The sequence below is a fragment of the Cetorhinus maximus genome, chromosome 17 (genome assembly GCF_964194155.1).
Source record: "Cetorhinus maximus chromosome 17, sCetMax3.hap1.1, whole genome shotgun sequence".
In the NCBI taxonomy this organism is placed as follows: domain Eukaryota; kingdom Metazoa; phylum Chordata; class Chondrichthyes; order Lamniformes; family Cetorhinidae; genus Cetorhinus; species Cetorhinus maximus.
The window spans coordinates 9,670,047-9,693,369 of NC_135895.1; the positions used below are offsets into that span (position 1 = coordinate 9,670,047).

Sequence of the window (23,323 nt, forward strand, 5' to 3'; positions counted from 1 at the left end):
CCCTCGGGCTCTATTCATGAATTGAACATAAACCTCTGCATTGTGACTGAGAGCTTGGGTTGGAAGTGTCCCTCAACAAGGTCTACTAATTCACTGAAAGTCTTCAAACCGGGGGCACTGGGGGCCGACAAGCTTCGAATTAAACTGTAGGTTTTGCTCCCACAAATACTCAGGAGAATCGCTCTCCTTTTTTCCTCCCCCGTGATATCATTGGCTTGAAAGTAGAACGCAAGACATTCTATATACTGAGACCAGTCATCTGTGGCTGGATCAAAGGGATTGATTCTGCCAAACTATGGCATCTCAGATGAGTATATCTTCCTTTCTTTTTAATTATCTTAAATACTCACAATTGCTGGGTGAGGGGCAGTTCCGGATCTGATTATCCTTGTCGCCAGTTTGTTATAGAGTTAATTTTCCATGCAACACAGTGTACTGTGATCTTACAACACAGGATTATACTTAAAGCTATAGTCCTACGTTTAACAAAACTATAATAACTACATCTCTGTAGAAAACTGTAAATAGCAATCACATCATTCCTTGACTACCTCTTTTTCAATGAGAACACTAACTGCTTTTGAAGTGAGCCACTATATTTAGGCAATTTGGCAAAATGCAGGATTTTGAAAGTACAGTTGGCATATATTGGCTAGGACACCAAGCAAACTTTCCTTGTTTGAATAATGCCATTGAATCTCCTTTCCTCTTCTTCAAATAATGCTTTGAGATTTCTTAAATCCATGTGCACAGGACTTTGTTTCAGCATTCCTTCTGAAAGGTGGCACTTCCGACAGTGCAGCACTCTCTCAGTACTGCACTTAACTGTCAGCCTACTTTAAGTACTCAAGACCCTTGATGGGGCTTGAACCCACAACCTTCTGACTCAAAGGCAAGAGTGGCACCACCAAGCCAAGTATAAAAGTGGGAGCAAACAATAGGATGTAAGAGGGAAAGAATGAAAGCGAGAGTGAAAATGAGGGAGAAGCAAAAAAGTGATAGTGTAAGTCGGTGAGCATAAGAATTAGAAACTGAGGCTAATAAAAAGGGAGAGCAAGAGAGAAAGTGAGAGCAAGAAATCGAAAATGAGAACAAGGGAGAAGTGCAAGTATGAGATCAAGGTAGTGTGAAAATGAGATGAGAGGAAATGCAAGAGTCAAAGCAAGAGCATGTGACAGGCAATGAAAGAGCGAGAGCAAGAGAGTATAAGAGAGTATGAGAGTGTGTGAAGAGCACTTATCCTTTTCTTTGCTTCCGTATCTTCTCCTACTTCGTTTAATAGTCTTCAGCATCTCATCCAACTCGTTATTACATTTGTGTGAGTAGGCAGAGAGTTGGCAGGATATTCAGTAATGGGGGTGGTACAGAGAGAGTAGAGGTGGGGTTTGGCTTATGGGGGCACTGTGCAAATAGTTGGGTTTGGTGCCCTACATTTTATTAAGCAATGATACTAAATGCTACCTCCTTAATCTGGTGTCCAATCAGCACATGAATAATATTGAAAAGGCATGTTAACTATAGGCAATAATGTGTATTTATATAGTGCCTTTAACAAACTAAAGCATCCACAAGAAAGTTATAAGACATAGATGGTCACCGAGCGTCATAAGGAGATACTTGGACCAAAACCGTGGCCAAAGAAGTAGGTCTTAAAGGAGGAGAGGCAGATAGAGAGGTGGGGAGGTTTAGGCAGGGGATTCCAGAGCTTAGGCCCCAGGCAGCTGAAGTCATGGCTGCCAGAGGTAGAGCGATGGAAATCAAGGGTGTGCAAAAGGCCAGAATTGGAGGAGTGCAGGGATTTCAGAGGGTTAAGGTTGGAGGAAGTTACTGAGATGGGGACAGGAGAGGCCATGGAGGGACTTGAGAACAAGGATGAGAATTTTAAGGTTGAGGCATCACTGAATTAGGAACCGATGTAGGCCACCAATGGGTGAATGGGACAATGTCAGTTAGAATGTAGCAGCAGAGTTTGGGAGGTTGGAGGCAGGAAGGCTGTTCAGGAGAACATTGGAATGATGGAATCTGGAGGTAACGATGGCATGGATGAGGGTTTCAGCAGCCAATGGTTTGAGATGGGGCAATATCACATAGCTGGGTCCGGCTATTACCATTGAACCATGGTATCCATTCACTGGATCTTCTGGCAAGAGTTGCATGTTCCCAACATTACCGAGTCATTACAGCACAGAAGGAGGCCACAGTTCCTGCCAGCTCCCTGTCGAGCAATCCAGTCAGCCCCATTCTTCAACTCCAACCTTGTAGCCTCACAAGACTTTTTCCCTCAAGCGTCCATCCAATTTCCTTTTGAAATAACTGATCAAACCTGCTCCCACTACCCTGGTAGGCATTGGGTTCCAGGTCATTACAACTCACTGTGTAAAAAAAACCTGTTCCTCACAACCTCCCCCTCTCCCCCACCCCACACACTGCATCTTATGTCCAAAGCTTTAAATCTGTGTCCCCACATCCTTGTGGAATCACCTAATGGGAACATTTTCCTTGTCTATCTCATCTAAACCAGTTAGAATCTTGTACACCTAAATCTCCCCTCAATCTCCTTTGCTCCACCAGGAGAGGAGAAAGTGGCATCGCGGCTGAACCTGATGGCCATTCTCAATCGTTAACTGTGCACATGCACTTTTCTGCCTGGGGAATGTAGGCTGGCTCTTTTCCCTCTCCCTATTGGGCGGAGTTTTGACCATTCTAGCGCCTCAAACACTACCCCAAGCTGAAGCCAGACAACACTCTGACCAGGGCTCACACCTTCTGCTTCTGAAATGCATTAAATCCTAAACAGATGCTACCTTTGCCAATTAGGCCTTTCCCCAAGCCTCACACTTACCTTTCAATGAGAGGAAATAATTGACAAGTTCCATTTTCTAAAATTATGCTAATGACCGTTGGACTCAGTGCACACTTAAAAAAATCCATAGCTCTTCATTTTTCAAGTTTAATTGGTTGGCGGGGCGGGAGAGGGTGTGGAGGGAGCTAGTGATGTATCAGAATCGAGAATGCCATTGGAGATCCTGGACTGGCTGAGAAGGAGAGGAGTTCACGGAGTCATTAGCCACAGCTTGCTGCCCCTTCACCTGGGGCTGGCATGACTACAGCATGCTTGTGTATAATTAAGGCCATTATGCAAATGGTTCAGGGTCAGGTTTGTGCACGTGCTAAGTATTTTGACATTTTTCGCCAATTAAACTGAGCCACGCGTAAAACTCAGTCCACAAGCCAGTGTTGCAAATGATCCATACACGTTACAGCGATGTACGAATGGGGCCTGAGGAATGAACACCGAGGTAAAAGATTTTTTTTTAAAAATAAATTTTGTAACTGCTTCCCAATTTCTAAATCAGAAACTCCTGGGGAGAAAATATAATGAAGCTAAGCATTAAACTTTCAGATTTTGCACTTTCTCTTTCTTTGGCAATTTCATGCACAGAATGACAACTAACAATGGAACAGAATCAATAATGCAACTTGCTTTCTCCACCCCCCCACCTCCCCCGCCACTCAATCACTCCCTCTTGTAGTTTGTATTCATGTCTAGTGGACCTCTTAAAAAAAATTAGTTTATCATAAAATCATACAGTTCAGAAGGGGACCATTCAGCCCATCGTTCCTGTGCTAGCACTTTGAAGGAGCGATCCAATTAGACCCACTCTCTCTTTCCCCGTAGCTCTTTGAAATCTTTCTCCTTCAAGTATTTATCTAGTTCCCTTGATATCATCTGTTTCAATCACCCTTCCAGGCAACGCATTCCAGATCATAAAAACTCACTGTGGAAAATTGTTTCTTCTCATCTCCTCTTTGGTGCTTTTCCCAATTATCTTAAATCTGTACCCTTTGGTTACTGCCTCTCCTGCCAATGGAAACTCTTTTTACTTACTTACACTCTGAAAACCCTTCATGCCTTTGAACTCCTCTAGCAAATCTCACTTCCTTAAAGACCTGTTACATCTCCAAATTTTTCCACCTCTGATGAAAAATCATCGACCTGAAACATTGGGCAGGAACTCCCAAGAAGGGTGGGGCGGAGGGGGAGGTGGAGGGGGTGGGGGGCGGTGTCCGGACGTTATGGAATTTTGTTGGTTGGCTGGCACGCTAAGGTGGGAGGCCTGACTTTGCCTACAAAATTGCCAGGAGGAGACAATCAAGACTTGACAGGCTGGTGGGGGGGAGTGGGAGGGGGCCAACTGCGGAAGGCGAGCAGGCTTCCACACTGCCGGCCAATCAGAAGACCAGCAGCTCTGTAGCCTCAGCAGCGCCACCAAGAGAGGCTGGCGCAGCAAGAGAAACATGAGGGTGCCTCCATTTTGTGGCACCCTTGCAGGGATGGCAGAGAGGTTTTGTTTTCTAGGGGTAGGCAGGAAGGCCCTGCCGATCAGAAGAGAAACCCCTCCAGCGGCAACATCAGGGCCTTGGGGTGGGCACTCTGCCTCTGACTCCAATGACGCCCACTCCACGGGAATCAGCAAGGAGGCCAACGGAGGAATTTAGCCAATTAAACCTGCTTCTCTCTCCACAGATGCTTCCTGACCTAGTGAGAATTTCCAGCATTTTCTGTTTTTATTTCAGATTTCCAGCTTTCCACGGTATTTTACTTTTGTGTCAGAGTTCAATTCAGCGCCAATTCTCTTCCAGGAATGCCCACCTTGAAAAAGTTCTGCTCTTCCCACCAACAGAAACAATGGGCTGGATGGCCTCCATGGCTCTATCGAAATGGCTCTAGGATTTCTGCTTGTCTCTTTTATTGCTTTCTGTTTCCCTTCTTGTGTCTGAACTGTTGTCAATCTCCTGTCCTCCACCTTACAGACTTTCCCTTTTGTTCCTTCCTCCCATCCTCTCAGTCTCTGCACTCCCTTATCACCTGTTACATCTCTAACTTCTTCCAGTCCTGATGAAAGGTCATTGATCTGAAATATTAACTCTGTTTCTCCTCAGATGTTGCCAGGCCTGCTGAATATTTCCAGTATTTTTTGTTTTTACTCCCTTCAACCTTCTCTGCTCAAAGGACAACAACCTGGTTTCTTCAGTCTCTCTATATTAGTAAAGCCTTTTATCACTTGTACCATTATCTTCTCTACACTCAATCTCTAAGGTCCTGACATAATTTCTAAAGTGCGGTGCCGAAAATTACTGTGTTCAGGGCTCAGTCCAAGAAATGACTAACCAGTGTAGGATCATTAAGTGGGCAACTGGAGGGCCAATTAACTCCAGATAATCACATATAGCAATACATGAGGCAGTGACAATTATGTGCAAGGAGAACAGTTCTTTAGCTGGTTAAATATCATCTTATAGAATGATCCAGTACAAAAAAGCCAGTCAGCCCATCACGTCTGTGTTAGCGCTCTGAAACCTAGGAGCGAATCTTTTTGAGATGTTGGGGGGTCTCACCTGTGAGCTGGAGAGCCAGTGAGAGGCCAGCGCTGCCACTTTTCGGCAAGGCCTGATGAACCACAAGCCAACTAGGCAGCGGTGAGGCCACGGGCAGGCCTTCCCCGGCATCAAGGCCCTGGTGGCGGAAGTCTTGCCAGCTGAGAGCTGCCAGCCAATCAGAGGCTGGCAGCTCTTGTGCTCAGCAGTGCCACTGGGGAGGCTGTGGCTACTGCTGGAAAGACAGGCACCGGAGACCAGGATGACAGAGCGACCCAGGCCACATTTAAATAATATGGGGGTGGGTGGGTTTCATAGGGTGGGGAGCACAGGGAGAGAGGTGCGGTCAGGGGAGGGGCAGCTGCAAGGCAGATGGTGGATGACAGTGGTCCTCTCCCTACCCAATGTCCAGCACCCTCGATCAGGCACTGAGTGCCTTTGATCGAGCAACTCCCCCACTCCCAGGAGGCCAGCTGGCCACACATTTTTAACTGCCATGCATGTGGCATGGTGACATGCCCACCCACCTCTGGGTTAACACCAGCAATGGCGGGATGAGACCCTTAAGTGGTCATTAATTGGCCACTTAAGGGCCTCAATTGGTGGTGGAATGGGAAAGCCGCCTTCTTGAGCTGCTGCAGTCCATGTGGTGTAGGTACACCCACAGTACTGTTAGGGGATTACAAAAGTTTGACCCAGCAACAGTGAAAAATGGCGCTATAGTTCCAAGTCAGGATATGTGTGACTTGAAGGGGAACTTGCAGGTGGTGTTCCCATGCATCTGCTATCCTTATCCTTCTAGGTATAGAGGTCATGGGTTTGGAAGGTGCTGTCTAAGGAGCCTTGGTGAGTTGCTGCAGTGTATCTTGTAGATGGTACACACTGCTGACACTGTACATCGGTGGTGGGGGGATTGAACATTGAAGATGGTAGTTGGGGTGTCAATTAAGTGGGCTGCTTTGTCCTGGATGGTGTTGCGCTTTTTGAGTGTTGTAGGAGCTGCACTCATCCAGGCAATTGGAAAGTATTCCATCACACTCCTGACTTGTGACTTGTAAATTGTGGACAGGCTTTGGAGGGTCAGGAGATGAGTTACTCACCACAGAATTCCTAGCCTCTAACCTGCTTTTGTAACCACAGTTTTTATATAGCTGTTTGGTTCAGGTTCTGGTCAATGGTAACACCCAGGATGTTGATAGGGTGGGACTCAGTGATGGTAATGCCATTGAATGTCAAGGGATGATGGTTAAATTCTCTCTTGTTGGAGATTGTCATTGGCTGGCATGTGGGTGGGGTGAATATTACTTGTCATTTAACAGTCCAAGCCTGGATATTGTCCAGGTCCTGCTGCATTTGGACATGGACGGCTTCAGTATCTGACGAGTTGTGAACTGTACTGGACAATGTGCAATCATCAGAGAACATCCACACTTCTGACTTTATGATGGAAGAAAGGTTATTGATGCAGCAGCTGAAGGTGGTTGGGCTGAGGACATTACCCTGAGGAACTCCAGTAGCAGTATCCTGGGACTGAGATGATTGTCTCCATCAACTACAACCATCTTTCTTTGTGCTAGGTGTGACTCCAACTAGTGGAGCATTTTCCCCCTGATTCCCACTGACTCCAAATTTTCCAGGGCTCCTTGATGCCACACTCAGTCAAATGCTGCCTTGAGGGCAGTCATCCTCACCTCACCTTTGGAGTTCAGCTCTTTTGTCCATGTTTGGGCCAAGGCTATAATGAGGTCAGAAGCTCAGTGATCCTGGAGGAAGCAAAACTGAGTGTCAATGAGCAGGTTATTGTGAGTAAAAGCTTGATAGCACTGTCAATGACCCTTTCATCACATTGTTGATGATCGAGAGTAGACAGATGGGGTGGTAATTGTCTGGGTTAGGTTTGTCCCACTTTTTGTGGACAGGACATGCGTGGGTAATTTTCCACATTGCCAGGTAGATGCCAGTGTTGTAGCTGTACTGGAATGGCTTGGCTAGGGGCATGGCAATTTCTGGAGCACAGGTTGTCAGTACTATTGCCAGGATATTGCCAGGGCCCATAGTCATTGCAATATCCATGCCTTCAGCCGTTTCTTGATATCATGCGAAGTGATTCGAATTGGCTGAAGACTGGTGCAGTAATTATAATTCTCTTTAGTGTGTAATGTACCGAGCCACTCTTACTGATGGAAATTGAAGTCTCCCAACAAGAGTACATTCTGTGCTCTTGCCACCCTCAGTGCTTCCTCCAAGTGGTGTTCAACATGGAGAAGTACTGATTCATCAGCTGAGGAGGTCGGTAGGTGGTAATCAGCAGGAGGTTTCCTTGCCCATGTTTGATCTGATGCCATGAGACACCATCGGGTCCGGAGTCAATGTTTAGGACTCCCAGGGCAACTCCCTCCAGACTGTGTTGTCAACTCTGCTGGGTCTGTCCTGCAGGTAGGACAGGATGTACTCAGGGATGGTGATGGTGGTGTCTGGGACATTATCTGTAAGGTGTGATTCTGAGTATGACTATGCTAGGCTGTTGCTTGACTAGTCTGTGGGACAGCTCTCCCAATTTGGTTGAAGTCCCCAGGGGTTAGTAGGGAGGTCTTTGCAGGGTCAAAAGGCTCAATGCGCCATTGTCGTTTCCAGTGCCTATCTTGCTTTATACCTTTTTGACTTTTCTGTAGCCATTTGGTACGATTGAGTGGTTTGCTAGGCCATTTCAGAGAGCAATTAAGAGGCAACCACATTACTGTAGATCTGGAGGGACCTAGGCCAGACCAAGTGGATTTCCTTCCCTTAAGGCCATAGTGAACCAGATTTTTACGATATTTGATGATAGTTTTATGGTCACCATTGCCGAAACTAGCTTTTATAATTCCAGATTTATAAATTAAATTTAACTAGCCGCCCTGGTGGAATTTGAACACATGTCTTCAGGGCATGAGCCTGCATCTCTGGAATACTAGTCCAGTGACATTACCAGGGGGAGCTTCTCTCCCCCTCCCCCCTCCCCCCCCATGCTGGCCGACAAAGAGCTAATAGATTATCTGGTCATTATCACATTGCTGTTTGTGTGATCTTACTGTGTGCATATTGGCTGCTGTGTTTCCCACATTACAATGGTGACACCACTTCAAATGCACATTGTAGTCTGTGGAGCACTAGGGGGCATCCTGAAGTGGTGAAAGATGCTATATAAATGCAAGTTCTTCCTATTGTGATGTGATGTACATGCACCTTTAAGGGAGCATTTCTTAAACTGCTGTCAACCGCTACCCACCGCGAGACAGGATGTAATGTATAATCCCATGACTCTGTAGACAGAACACAGCAACAGTCCTCCAGGTCAGATGTACCTACACAGCCTCCCAGTTACCATTACCCGTATATAATCTCACCATCAAATAAAGAGCCCACGTTATTGTTTTACTAATCCTTGTCGTATGATTGGTACGTTTATGGTAAACAGAAGAACGCACCACTTTCTTTCTCCAGGGAGCGATCTGTGGCGAGACCGCCTCACACTGTGGGTGCCCTGACGTTCCACATGTGACGTTGGAACAAATACAGAGGCAAATCTCACAGGTGCGCATTTACCTGGCGCAGGCAAGCCCACTCCGCACAAGAATAGATCGAGGAGGTTGGGTAGCAAAGGGGTGGAGGTGGCCTCTGGAACAGTGATTATCCCCGTGTTGGGGGAGAATTCTCCCGGTGTGCTGCTGTTTACACTGTGTCTCCAGGGAATTTGCCAACATTCTACCAAAGTCACGGCTTCACAATTAGGTGAGCCTAATATTTAAACAAAACCCGCCTGCGTTTAAACAATAATTAAAGTAAAAAAATCGCTCCGAATGGTGCCAATTGAAATGCTGTGTTTTTAACAGGCTTGATAATCAAAGCAATAATTAAAGTCACTTGTAACAATAGGATTTATTTAGGCATTCTGCAGCAAAGATCATTTTCCAACAGTGGATCGCAAATCCTAACATTGGAGTCTAGTTTGCCCAAATAGGCTACTGATTAGATGATTCTGTAACATTTCTTCACGTTCCTTGAGAGGTTTATAGTTTGGGAATGAAAATAGAAAATGCTGGAAACACTCAGCAGGTCCAGCAGCACCTGTGGAGTAAGAAAGTGGATTAACACTTCAGGTTGATGACCATTTGTCCGATGGCTAACTCTCTGCCCAGAGGCTGCCAGACCTCTGAGTATTTCCAGTGCTGATCCTGCTGCCACACTTTTCTCTTGGCAGCCTTGTGTTTCCCCTTTGACATTTTTATGACGTGGTGAATAGCACACTAAGAAATTTTTACTGAAAAGTGTTAATCTGTGCACCACAAGAGTAAATTAAACTTACCGTAAATCGCGGCATATAAATCAACTCAGTTTATAAGATGACTCAATTTTTCCAGCCTTAACAATCATGTTTTTGCATATACTCGACCCCCCACCCCCCAACCTTTCAGCCACAACATGCTGTACTCGCATTAGTCGTCAGCCTCTATAACTGGGTGTAAGGGTTCAAGCAGCTATATTGCAAAGATGTGTGGAAATTTAAGACATGCTCACTCTTTGCATTGGACATTGGCAGCATTTCAAAATGGTGACCACCTACACTCACGCCGGAGGTCCGCTTTCATACTTTCATATAAGTCGACCCCCATTTTTGGAGGGATTTCTCGAGGCTTCAAAGGTCGACTTATGTGCCAAAATCTATGGGAGCTATCCAGTCACAATTACCTTGCTGTTTGTGGAACCTCACTCTCTGCAAACTTTGAAGAAGATCTGTTCAAGTGGATGACAAAGTTTCCACGGTGCTATTCAATGAGGAGCAGAGTCCTGCCAGTGTCCTGGAGCACTTTTCCCACAATCTACAATAAGGAAAACAGAACAACCAGTCATAAATAAAAGAAGGATTTGCATTCATATCTTTCCTTTCATTACTGCAGGACATCTCAAGATGATGACGTACTTTTAAAGTGGTACATTTTGGCCGGGTGAATGAGGAGAGACAATACGAAGTGAAGGGAACAGTCCTAATGGGGCTGTAGGCGATGAGGGATCCAGGATCATATGTGTACAAATCACTGAAGGTGGTAGGACAGGTTGAGAGCCTGGTTAATGAAGCGTATGGATTCCTCGGTTTTAGAAATAAGGGCATAGAGTTCAAAAGCAAGGAAGTTATGGCCAACTTTTATAGAACACAGGTCCGGCCTCAACTATCCGATTCTGGGAACTGCATTTTAAGATGGATCTAAAAGCATTAGAGCGGGTACAGAAAAAAGTTCCGAGAACGGTTTCAGGGATGAGAGATAGATTGGATAAGCTGGGAATGTTCTCCTTAGAAAAGATTGAGAAGAAATTTGAGAGAGGGGTTCAAAATCATCAGGAGTCTAGGTAGAGTAGATAGGGAGAAACTGTTCCCATTGGTGGAAGGATCGAGAACCAGAGGGCACAGATTTAAGGTGATTGGCAAAAGAACAAAGGGCGACATGAGGAAAAGCTTTTATATGTAGTGAGTGGTTAGGATCTGGAGTGCACTGTCTGAGATTCTGTCAAGGCCTGAGAAAGAGAAATGGGTGATGATCTGAAGAAATAAAAAAACGTCAGGGCTCCAGGGAAAATCCTGGGAAGTGGGACTAGCTGAAATGCTCTTGCAGAGAGCTGGCATGGACACGGTAGGTGGCCTGGCCCCCTTCTGTGTTTTAAATATTCTATGATTCAATGATTATATAAAGTGTAGACACCCAGCAGTCAACTTACACCCATTGCCCAAAAACTGGACCAAATTAGCCTTATAACTACTATGGTAACAAGAACACAGGCTGCAAATTCTGCAGCAAATAACTCATATTATTGTCTACCCAAAGCCTGTCCACCATCTACAAGGCACAATAAGGAGTGTGATGGAATACTGTCCACTTGCTTGGATGAGTGTAGCTCCAAAAACTCTCAAGTAACTTGACATCATCCAGGACAAAGCAGCCCACTTGATCGGCAGCCCATTCACCACTTTAATCTTTCACTCTCTCTACCATCTGTGCCGAGCGGCAGTGATGTGTACTGTTATGACCCCAGCTGATGTTACCACTGGACAAGCCAGGTCCCAGGTTGGAACCCAGCTTGCTAGACCCTAACTTTTATTTCTTGTTTAGGAATGTGGAGGGCGGCTACTGAACAGAGTCACAGGAGTCAGCTGATGAACTTTTAACAAAGAATAAAACATTTATTAAGCAAGAAAAGATGAACAATGACACAATACTCCTTTACCCACAACTATACCTTTACAGATTTGTAAGGATAGTACAAGTTGCAAAAGCTACCTTATACTCTAATGTTCACAGTAGATACACAGTCCATGTAAACCAATAGGTGACCTGTGGTCAGACACACCACACTCTGAAACCAAATGTCAGATGCCACCCCAAACAGATGTTATGGGTCCCTCATCACATCCCCTGGACGCTTGTCACACCATGAGCCAAGCAGTCTCACTAAACTCTGTCTTTCACAAAAGGGTTTCCAATTTCCACTCTCAAAGGACCCATTTTGGAATGACGCTTTCCCAAATGACGCTTTCTCTCGGATGCCTTCCACAAGGGTCCACCTCCAGGGTTTCGAACTTTCCTTCCGATGTTCCTCTTCCCTGGATCAGCATATGCATTCAGGTTTCCTTCCATGCACTCTCTCTCAGATACCCAGCCATGCCAACAGAACACCACTGCTTCACATGCCCATAGCAAGGAGTCACCAACTTTTTGGCTGTCTCCTCAAATCTTCTGGTTTCTCGCAAGCCTATTTTGCCTTAAGTCTGCTTCCTGCAGATTTCTCTCTCTAAACTTGGGGCCTTCCTCTCTGCTCTTTGCTTTCATTTTCACTGAACAGGGTCTTGTTCCAGATTCCTGTCCTTGTCCTTTTATTTAACTTAAAGGGCTTCTTGGGACCATTCTCTTTTTCCTTTTGGACCTGCTCCCTGCAGTTCCCGCTCCCAGTAGACGGCTCACAACTTGGTATCTCCCTTGAGATCCAGAACTCACTTGACAGTCATTGCTACTTTGACTTTAGAACAACCCATCTAAAATTATTAGACTTACTTTTCTCAGCAACCTGCTGGTATGTCCAGCTGGAGAGAGACTTAAACTGCTTCCTTCACCTTAGAGCATAATCACCAACAGAACTCAAACTGCTTTCAGTTTCTCTGCATCGATGGGTCCCTCTCTCTGGACCCTGTTGCTAGGCAACAGCATAGCTTTCCTACCTTATGTTTGTTTTAACTTCCCTTCAAGAGTCATAAAACTTCATTAGAATACAGACATCTTTTAAACTGAAACTAAAACTCAAGTTCCCCCCTTTCTTAACACACAAATACAGAAACACAAATCAAACTTAAACTTAAAAGGTAAAACTCATTCCTAACGCCCACAAATACAAATATAACTTACTTAAACTATATCTAGTTCCTTAACAGTACCATCTACAAGATACACCATAGCAACTCAGTAAGGCTTCTTTGGCAGCACCTCCAAAACCTGGAGCCTCTACCACCTAGAAGAACAAGGGCAGCAGGTGCATGGGAACACCACCACCTGCAAGTTCCCCTCCAAATCACACACTGTCCTGACCTGGAACTGTATCGCTGTTCCTGCACTGTCACAGGGTCAAAAACATGGAACTCCCTTCCCAACAGCATTGTGGGTGTACCTACACAACATGGACAACAGCGGGTCAAGATGGTAGCTCATCACCGCATTCTCAAGGGAAATTAGGGATGGACAACAAATGCTGGTCTCGCCAACAACAGTCACATACTACAAACAAATAAAACAAAGCTTTCATAAACAGCAATGAGATAGTAACTAGATAATATATTTCAGTGATGTTGGTTGAGAGATAAATATTGAACAAAGCACTATAGGGAGAACATCTTTGCTCTTTGGAAAAAAGCAACAGAATCTTTTAACATTAGAGGGTAGACTAGACCTCAGTTTAACTTTTCATCTGAAAGACAGCACCTCTAATAATCCAGCTCTGGGAGTCTTAACCTATGTTATACAGTTATGTCCATGCATTTATTTGAACCCACAACTTTCTAATGCAAAGGCCAGAGTGCTACCAATGAGCCCTGGCTCACATATTAATGAGCTGAATTATGCAATGGCCTGTGGGATCTTTCTGTGTCAAGAATGGCTCTCCAAATGAAGGTCAGTACCTTTTTAGAAAAAAAAAACTGAATTATTCATCATTTAGCATGTTCCTGAGACATATGGTAAGATGTTTTATAAACACAAGCCCTCCTTTATCTTCTTCTAGTTGTAAAGCATAGCACGTGTAATCTCTGAAATGTTCTGAGGGGCTTTCTTTCTTATAAATAGCAAGTTTAATGTTTAATGTCATAAAGCAGGACAGTTCTATACCATCTCTGTGTGTAACCATGACACTTAACTGATTTATCATTGTTACAGAAGAAAAAACATTAAACTTTGAGCTGGATCACTTCAAACAAAATACTATTTTAAAAAGATTACTAATTACATGGTCAAATAATATTTATGCTTTTCATCAAAAATAACAGTTTTTTTTGGCTCTCTTTTTATGTCAATAGTGCTCATGAAAGATTCCCTTTGAACTCCACACTTGGTTTGCATTTTAATTCACTTTGATACTCTCACCTCAAAGAGTTCTCGGAAAGGCTATAAGGCATATTTACATGTCCAATGGTGACTTCAGGAGTGACAGTCTACTTAGTGAGAGGCCCAACCAAGAAGGGAAACCTGTTTTGCTTAAGAAAAATAGTTTTTCTGCGATTAAAAATTGGGCAAATATACTTTTGAAATAAGAGGGGTCATTTGCTGTAAGAGATGCTCCTGGTTACACGCTCTGGTAGTTTGGTGGATATGCTACTAGACAAGTAACCATTGTTAACAACAACTTGAATTTCATTGCACCTCCGATGTGGTAAAATGTTCCATAACAGAAACATTATTAAGCAAAATTTGAGACCAGGCAACATAAGGAGATGTTGGAGCAGGCGACCAAAAGTTTAATCCGAGAGGTGGGTTTCAAAGCGTATTTTAATGGAGAAGATAGAAGTGGAGAGGATTAGGGAGGGAATTCCAGACCATGGACCCTAGGCAGCTGCATGCACAGCTGCCAATGGTGGGACGATGGAAATCAGGGATGGGCAAGTGGCCAGGGGTTTGTGCACTGGCATCAGGCAAAAGATGGTCATGATAGGTGGTAGACTATTGAAAAAACTCAACCAGATGCATAGCCACTGTTCGAGAGGAGAGTCTGCCCTCCATATGTGACCTGGAAGACATTTGACCATGTGATTAACTCTTACCACCCTTTGAAGCAGCCAACCTCAGTTGTAAGAACAATCGCTGTGGCCAACAATTAGCAATGCGCCATTACTTGCTGACGGTGCCCACCTCCTGAGCATCACATCTGTACCATCTGCTAATTCTGATGTAATGTCGCAGACATGAAATGTTAACTCTATTTCCCTCTCCACCGATGCTGCCTGGTCTGCTGACTGCTTCCACAACTTAACGGCTTTTCCTTAAAAATAAGGCTATGGTTTTTAAATGTAGATGATCGTGTAATACGATGGTTCAGTGCTTCCCATCACATCACTGAATGTGTCATTTGGCCTACAATTGTCTCATTGCACATCAGGCTGCTGTAGTGCTCTCCAAAACTTGGCGCAACCAATCCCATTTTGAAAGTAATGCACATGGGTTGTTATATTTTGCTAGTTTCCCACAGCACTCCCTTTGTTCCATTTGAGATCATAAATTTTGGCAGCACCGAAGGAGGCCATTCAGCCCATTGTGCCTGTGCTAGCTCTTTGAAAGGGATAACCAATTAGTCCCATTTTCCTGCTCGTTCCCCATTGCCCTGCAAAATTTCCCCTTTAAGTATATTTTTAGAACCATATCTTCAAGAGCTATGTTTTCTTTTAACATTTGGAAGGACGTTGCATTATTTGGACACTTGGGAACTGACTTTTTTTTTGAAAAGCAGTCATAAGTTCATCTTGGGCTGTGGGCAAGCATGCCTTTTCCAAGAAATTACATGACATTAACTACATGACCAGCATGGCAATTGTGGAGGAGAGCTATTTGTTTATTTGTAGTGCAAACACTTTAATTGCTGGAAAAAAAAACACTAGTTTAAAGGCAAAGGTCTTAGCAATTTACAGGCAATCACCTGATGGAGATGAGCTTTATCTTTTGAACTTGGCGTTTTGAACTCAGTTGGGAATAAAGTGAGAAGCGGGAGAGCTGCCCAACTTGCGCTCTCTTTGACTTGCCTGAAGTACAGTGTGGTTATCTGTACCCAGCTAGAAATCCTCGTCTCAGTGGAACTTTTCTGTATTTGGAAACTCAAGAGGCTGAGAGGTAAAGGAGGTCCCAAGGATTGATCCGGCTCAATTCTCCTCCACACCGAAGCTCCATTGGTGAGAACGTCCAGATACCTACTAGGATTAGTATTCAGTCTTCAGACGAGCGTGAACCAGATTGATGACATCGAAAAAATTCAAACTTTATCCTTTTCATAAAGTTTATTTTGCAACTGACCATCTACGCAGAGACTATTTGTTTGTGTGTGTGTGTGTGTGTGTGTGTGTGTGCGCTAGGAATTTTATAAGGGAAAGATAGTTACACTTCCAAATTGTGTGTTAACCATTTCTTGCAACTTGTTTTTTTAAAAAAAGAAGTTTCGTTACACAATAAATCAATCGTTCAAGTTTATCGATAGAAGCTTGGTTGAGGTCGCTTTTATTCTGCATCCAACAGCAGCGAAGGGAAATAATTGGCCATTTTGGTGAGTGAATTAAATATTTACACTAATGGTACGACTTGTGGAGTAGTGGGGCGAGATAAACTGCGCACTCCTCCCATCCCGGCCCTAGCAATATATCCAAATTTTTGAAAGCTACCACAGAGCCTGGTTCCACCAGCCTTTCAGGCAGTGCATTCCGGATTACACAGTTGCTGTGTAAAAAAATTCTCCCCGTTTCCCTGAGATTCTTTTACCAATTGACCCAAATCTCGGTCCTTTGGTTATTGATCATCCTGTCGGTGGAAACATTTTCACCTTATTTACACCGTCAAAACCTGTCCTAATTTTGAAATGAAATTAAACTGGTAAGGGCTGTGTGAATCTGAATCATATGGACACAAAAGAGCCTGGCTATTTCCTGGTCCATGCTGAATTAGGTTACACTCAGAATGGAAAGAACACTACAATTGGCATCTGTCTCCCTGGGGTCAGGCAGAAATCAGCACAGGTACGTGCTGCTGTACTCTCCAGTTATGTGTCAGCAGTGGCTCAGTTGGTAGCTAGCACTCATGGCTGACTCAGAAGGTCCTACTTCAGAGACTTGAGCACAAAAATCTAGGCTGACAGTTGGGTTCCCTACTGAGGGAATGCTGCACTGTCAGAGGTGCTGTCTTTCACATGATACATTAAACTCAGGCTCTGTTTGCCCTCACAAGTGGACGTTAAAGATCTCATGCTGCCATTTTGAATAAGAGCAGGGATGTTATCTCCAGCATCCCTGGTCAACATTTATCCCCCAACCAACATCATTTTTCTATTTGTGGGACTTGACTGAGCATAAATTGGCTGCTGAGTCTCCGACATTACAACAGTGCATACTCTTCAAAATTGGCTGTAATGCACTTTGGGATGTCCTGAGGTGTTAAAAGGCACGATATGAATATAAGCTTTTCTTTCTTTCAATTAATGTCCCGCGATCTGGGCTAGGATGCTCCAGCTGTGTGAGAACGGGATAAGGCTTAGCTGTGGTGCAGATGAGTAGCCCTCTGGATGCTCAATGCAGGGGAAAGAGCAGGGGAATGGAACTTACTGGGCAACTCGTTCAAAGGGTTCTTGCGCTGAAGCCTTCTTCTACGCTGCAAGGTTATATGATTGCATTTAGAAGATAGAAATGATTGCTGGAAAATGGCAAAAATGATGACACCCAGAAGTTGCTTTCATGTAGCTGTACTCAGTTTGAATATAGGGGAGGCAATGGAGCAGTGGTATTGTTGCTGGACTAGTAATCCAGGGACCCAGAGTAATCCTCTGGGGACCTAGATTCAAATCTTGTCATAGCAGATGGTGGAATTTGAATTCAATAAAAATATCTGAAATTAAAAGTTTAATGATGACCATGAAACAGTTGTTGATTGTTGTAAAAACCCATCTGGTTCACTAATATCCTTTAAGGAAGGAAATCTGCTGTCCTTACCTGGTCTTGGCTACACGTGTCTCCAGACCCACAGCAATGTGGTTGACTCTTAAATGCCCTCTGAACAAGGGCAATTCGGGATGGGCAATAAATGCTGGCCGAGCCAGCGATGTTCACATCCCAGGAATGAATCCAAAAAAAATCAACATATTTTGGGCAGGGCTTGGGAAATTAAGAAGTCAAAAATACATAAATTAAACTGTATTTTCCTTTCGAATATCACAAGGATTCAGAAAGCACGGTAATAACTGCAAAGATAGTCAACCTCTGTGCTAGAATCTGATCTTATTTTATCCTTAAGAACATAGGAAAAGGAGGAGGCTATTCTAGTTCTGTTCAATTAGACCATGGTTGATCTGTATTTTAACTCCAACCACCCACTTTGGTTTGGTAAGCTGTAATTGCAAGTATTAGTGTTCATACAAAAATCTATCAATCTCAGAACTGAAATTTTCAATTAACTCCTAGTCTCATCAACCTTTTTTAGGGAAGAGGGTTCCGGACTTCCACTAAAAAGTAAAAAAAAACTTGCATTTATATAGTGCCTTTAATGATCACCCAAAGTGCTTTGAACCAATGAAGTACTCAAAGTGTAGTCATGCTGTGATAAAAGAAATGTAACTGCCAATTTGCTCACAGCAAGTTCCCGCAAACAGTAATGTGATAATCTGACCAGATAATGTTTTTTGTGATGTTGATTGAGGGATAAATATTGACCTCATGGGGGATAACTCCTCTGCTCTCTTTCCAAATTGCACCATGGGATCTCTTATGTCCATCTGAGAGAGCATAGGGGGCTTCAATTTAACACCTCGTCCAAAAGACAGCACCTCCAACAGTGCAGCACTCCCCTCCACTGGAATGTCAGTGCTGGTTGTTGCAGGAGATTTGGCGGCGCAGTCAAAAGTCCGTTGACTTTCGACGCGACTGGATGATCCCGGCGGTGGGCAGGACCAGAAATTCCCACCCCTAGTGTGAAACTTGAATCTACAATCATCTGTTCTTATAGGTGTGAATGCTACCCACTGAGCCAAACCTGACATTTCTTTCATTTAAAGGAGTGCTTCTCGATGTCAATTCTGAATGGCCTAGCCATTCAGATCTTATGTCATGTCCTATTGTTCTAGACTACCCTACACCCCCTGACCACCACCTTGTTCCTTATGCCTGTGCCAAAAACTTCGGAACAAATAGTTTGTGAGAGTATTTGTGCAGTTTAACTATGGGGAACTGGCTAAATCCTTTCAGCCCCTTGCTTGCTGCTTATCATAGAGCTCTTTACTGAAACGATATTGCGCAATGCCCCACTTCGATGTAGCAGAGCATTGGAGATCAATTTCCCTCGCACTCTGCCATCCATTAAATATGTTTCCAGTACAGCCGAGACTTGAGGCTAATGGCAGAAAATTCATGGGAGCAACACAGCACCAAACATGGCACCTCAGCGTCTCCAGAGGCATACACAAAACAAAGAGAGAGCTCTCTAACATCAGCACGGGAACTTGGAGCTTAGATCAGTTCCATCAACTTACCTTATGCGTGGAGCACTGCAAGTGTTCCAGGGCTGCAGCGATGGGCAGAGATAAGTCTAACCAGCTTCTGCTGACACCTCAACTCAGCCTTTTCTGTATCCCCCACCATAATTTTTTTGATTCCCCTCTGCTACCCCTACCCGCCCCCCTCAATCCCTTCATTTCTTTTATTTCCCTTCTTGCTGAGATGCTGTATATAATCGAGAAATGGTTGACCTCATTGAAAAGTCGACCCCCAACTTTTGGCCAAAAATATTATTTGTTTATTGTGTATCCCATCTAAAAGTTGATGCCTGATGCTTAGCTAAAAAAATCCAAACTCTTTGCACTTACCATCCGCTCGCCGCTGAAGTCAAACTCGCCCTAGTGCAAACCTATTCTTTGGAAGGATCATGGAACAACACACCACTGAAGGTGGCTGTTCAGCTCCTCGTGGCCGCACATGTCAACACGTGATGTCAAGGCTACGTTTGGGAACAGTCTCTGAGCTGGTAATGCTGTAATAGCGAGACAATGGGAGGGGGGCGGATTTCAACCCCTCCAAACTACTCTCGTGTAAATGTAGACCCCCCTCCCTGCTTTTTGGCTAAAAATTCAGTCTTAGAAACAACTTTTACACGAGTAGATAGAAAGGATCAGCTAACATTCACAGTGATCCTTTTGTATCTTTCATTTATTTAGCACCTTTCACATCTTCAGGACATCCTAAGGTGTTTTACAGCCAATTAAGTACTTTTGAAGTGTAGTCACTGTTGTAATGTAGAAAATGTGACAGCCAATTTGCACACAACAATCTCACACACCAGCAATGAAAATGATCAGGTCATGTGTTAGTCGTGGGAAAAAACGTCGGTCAGGATAGTGCGAGATGTTCCCTGCTTTCCGTTGAATAGTGCTGGGGGACCTTCATATCTAACTGAGAGGGTTGAAGGGACCTCAGTTTAATGCCTCACCTAAACGTTGGCACCTCTGACTGTACAGCACTCCCTTTGTACTAAACTGGGGTGTTGGTCTAGGTTTTGTGATCAAGTCCCTGGAGTGAGATTTAAACCTACAACCTTCTGACTCAGAGACAAGAGTGCTACAGTTCAGCTACAGCTGACACAGTGACACTGACTGTCACATGGGCACCCTCTGGCACCCCGCCCATAAGTGGCCGTCCTTTGAAGGTATTCCTCCCCTTTGAACGTTGCAAAGTTATTTATTCAATGGGGAACATTACAGCTGAACCAACTCCGGTCCCCAGGCAAGAGCAGCAGTTGGGTGACTTCAATGGGCCTCAGTCATGCTAGGTTAGGGAGGGGACCAAGAAACAGCAAGGTTGTTAGCATTTAATCATTACTCATCAACTCTGTAAACATCCAGTCCCTGATGCCAACTTACTGATGTCCTGTTGGAGCTGTGGGTGGAAATTAGTGGTCCTCCGGCCCCTGGTAGTGGACTATAACTTGGTTCACATCAGGTGAGCTTTCAAAGAGTGGAGGGGAGGGACAGAAGTGAGGGTGGGGTGGTAGCTCCATTTCTCAGCTGGACCAACATAACGTCATAAATACCGGGGTTCTCTGTGTTCAAATTGAAGACTAGTCAATAGTCCTAGTCTGTTCTGCAAAAGGGCACCTTCTGCTTAATACCTTCGAAACTATTGCAAAAGCAACTGCAGAGAACATCTGTTTTAATGGCCTCAACACCATTGCTTCACTGGAGTAATAAAATGTGACAGAAGCGATGAAGTGGAAATTAACACTGATGAAGGGTCCATACCGACTTATCATTGCTTGTCACAAACACTGGCAGACCAGCTCAGCATTCCTATTGTATTTGATTCAAAATGGCTTGAGTTGTGTTCACACAATTAGGATCAGCTAACATTCACAGTGATCCTTTTGTATTTGCAGCTCTTTGAGAACACCGCGTTCCTCCAAACTCTGACCTCTTTGTATCCCTTGTTTCCTTCACTCTACCATTGGCGACTCTGCCTTCAGCATTTAGGCCCCAAACCCTGGAGCTCCTTCTCTAAGCCTCTCTACCATTCTCTCTCTCTTCCTTAAAGCCTGCCTACCTCTTTTTTCAAAGCTTTTGGTCAACCGTGCCTCATCTCCTTCTTTGACTTGATGTCAATTTTTCTCTGATTCATGCTTTAGTGAAGGACCTTGAGACATTTTACAAACTCAAAGGCACTAAATAAATGTCAATTGCTTTCATTGTTGAATTTACCCCGGGCTGACATCACAAAGCTCTTGTCTACCTAAATGGTCCCAGGCGAAATGTTTTTGCACCATCTTAGCCCAATGGACACAGCTCAGATAGGGCACAAAATGCTGACAACAATCAGGGAGGTCGTAAGCATGAAACAAAAACAAAATGCTGGGAATACTCAGCAGGTCAGACCGCATTAGTGGAGAGAGAAACATTTCAGGTCGATGACCTTTCATCAGAACCGGTCAATCCGAAACGTTAATTCTGTTTCTCTCTCCACAGATGCTGCCAGACCTGCTGAGTTTTTTTCCAGCATTTTCTGTTTTCATTTCAGATTTTGAGCACCTCGCAGCGTTCTGCTTTTTGAAGTTGTTAGCATGATTGCTGGGCAGAGAAAGAACATTTGCATTGATGTAACTGGCGATAGTCTCCGGAGACTGGGGCAAAGACACATGAAGGATGAAGGGAGCTCCAGTCAGTATCACGTTGATGTTGAATGTAACTGCCAAATATATAAAAATATTCTGTATTAATGAGGTATGAACATTCAATAAGCTGGCTGAATGCAAGCATTTACTGTCAATATTAATATTGGGGAATCTGGAAAAAATACTGTCCCTTTGCTCCTGGGTCACGAGTCCAAATCCAGCCTAACTGAGTGGCTGAAAGTTCCATCTAGATCACTAAGTTAAATACAGAGGGGATTGTGGCAAAGTGGTGTTATCCATAGGCAAGCAATCCAAAGTCCCTCACTAATGTCTGGAGCGGTGGGCTCGAACTTCACCATGACAGTTAATACATCTGGAATATCAAGCTTGTCTCATTGGTGGTGGTCATGAGTTTATTGTAAAAACCCATTTGGTTCACTAATGTCCCATAGAGAAGGAAATCTGCTCTCCTTACCTGGTCTGTCCTATTTGTGACTTCAGATCCACAGCAATGTGGTTGACTCTTAACTGTCCTACGAGATGGCTGAGCAAGTCACTTGGTTCAAGGGCAATTGGGGGTGGGCAATAAATGCTGGCCTGGCCAGCAATTTTAACCTGACAGACAAGAGAGCATAAATAATCAAACAATTAATCTTTGGGGCATGGATCTCATGAGTTTAACGCTCTCCCTTGGGTATGAGCTAATGGGGGGGTTGGGAGTGGGCTAATGTCGGGGGGAAGGCTCTGGGTGGAGAGCCCATCACCTTCCTGGCTCTGTCTAATTAAGACTTGGAATGGCCTTCACACCCGGAGATCAATTAAGCCCTTAAGTGGCCACTTAAGGACTTCATCGTGCCACTTCTGGTATTCAACCAGTGGCAAGTGCAGGCCACCCCATGTTGGCAAGCAGGCAGGTGAACCCTGGCAGGCATGTCTGCAGCCTGGTGGGGGTGGGGGGGGGGTCCCTCGTTTTTGGGCATCCTGTGCCCGGCAGACCGACCCACTGGCAGCAAGTGAGGGACCCGCGGGAAGCTACCCCCTACAGCAAACTCATCTGCTTCTTCGCCTCCCCTGACTGGCCCTGGTGGTCCCGCCTCTTTCCTGCATTCCGGGGCAGCAACAATCCCCAGCCTCGGGCCTCCGATAGTACCAGCAGCAGCCACTGCTTCTGATGGCGCTGCTGGTACTAAAAGAGCTCCTGGCCTCTGATCAGCTGACAGCTCTTGGAGGCAGGATTTTTCCCATATCGGAGGTGGGAACCCCAACAGCAGCCAGCAGACCGCCTGATTGGGATTTAATCCCGACAGAACTCCCGGAAATGGTGGCCATTAAATTACACCCACAGGATCTGGTGGCTGGTGAGGCGGTAGTGGCCTGGTATTGCTTCCTGTGGCATCTTTCCACTCATTTGACAGGAGGGCTGTGGAAATCCCGCTTTTCTCCCAGCGTCTGTGTGGCATCTTTTGCCAAAGTTAGGGTGGGCGAGCGAGAGAACCTCCATTATAGATTGATGAAAGTAGTTTTTTTATAAAATAAAC

At 44.6% G+C, this 23,323-nt stretch overlaps 1 protein-coding gene across 3 annotated transcripts in view; it reads right to left on the bottom strand.

Annotated features, from left to right (window-relative positions):
• adgrl2a (adhesion G protein-coupled receptor L2a) overlaps window positions 1–23,323 on the bottom strand; it is an 865,273-nt gene that overhangs the window by 680,250 nt on the left and 161,700 nt on the right. For all 3 annotated transcript variants that reach the window (XM_078560693.1, XM_078560690.1, XM_078560694.1), the window contains exon 2: window positions 10,108–10,238. The gene's annotated coding sequence lies outside the window, so the exon portion shown is untranslated. The remainder of the gene's footprint in view (window positions 1–10,107; window positions 10,239–23,323) is intronic.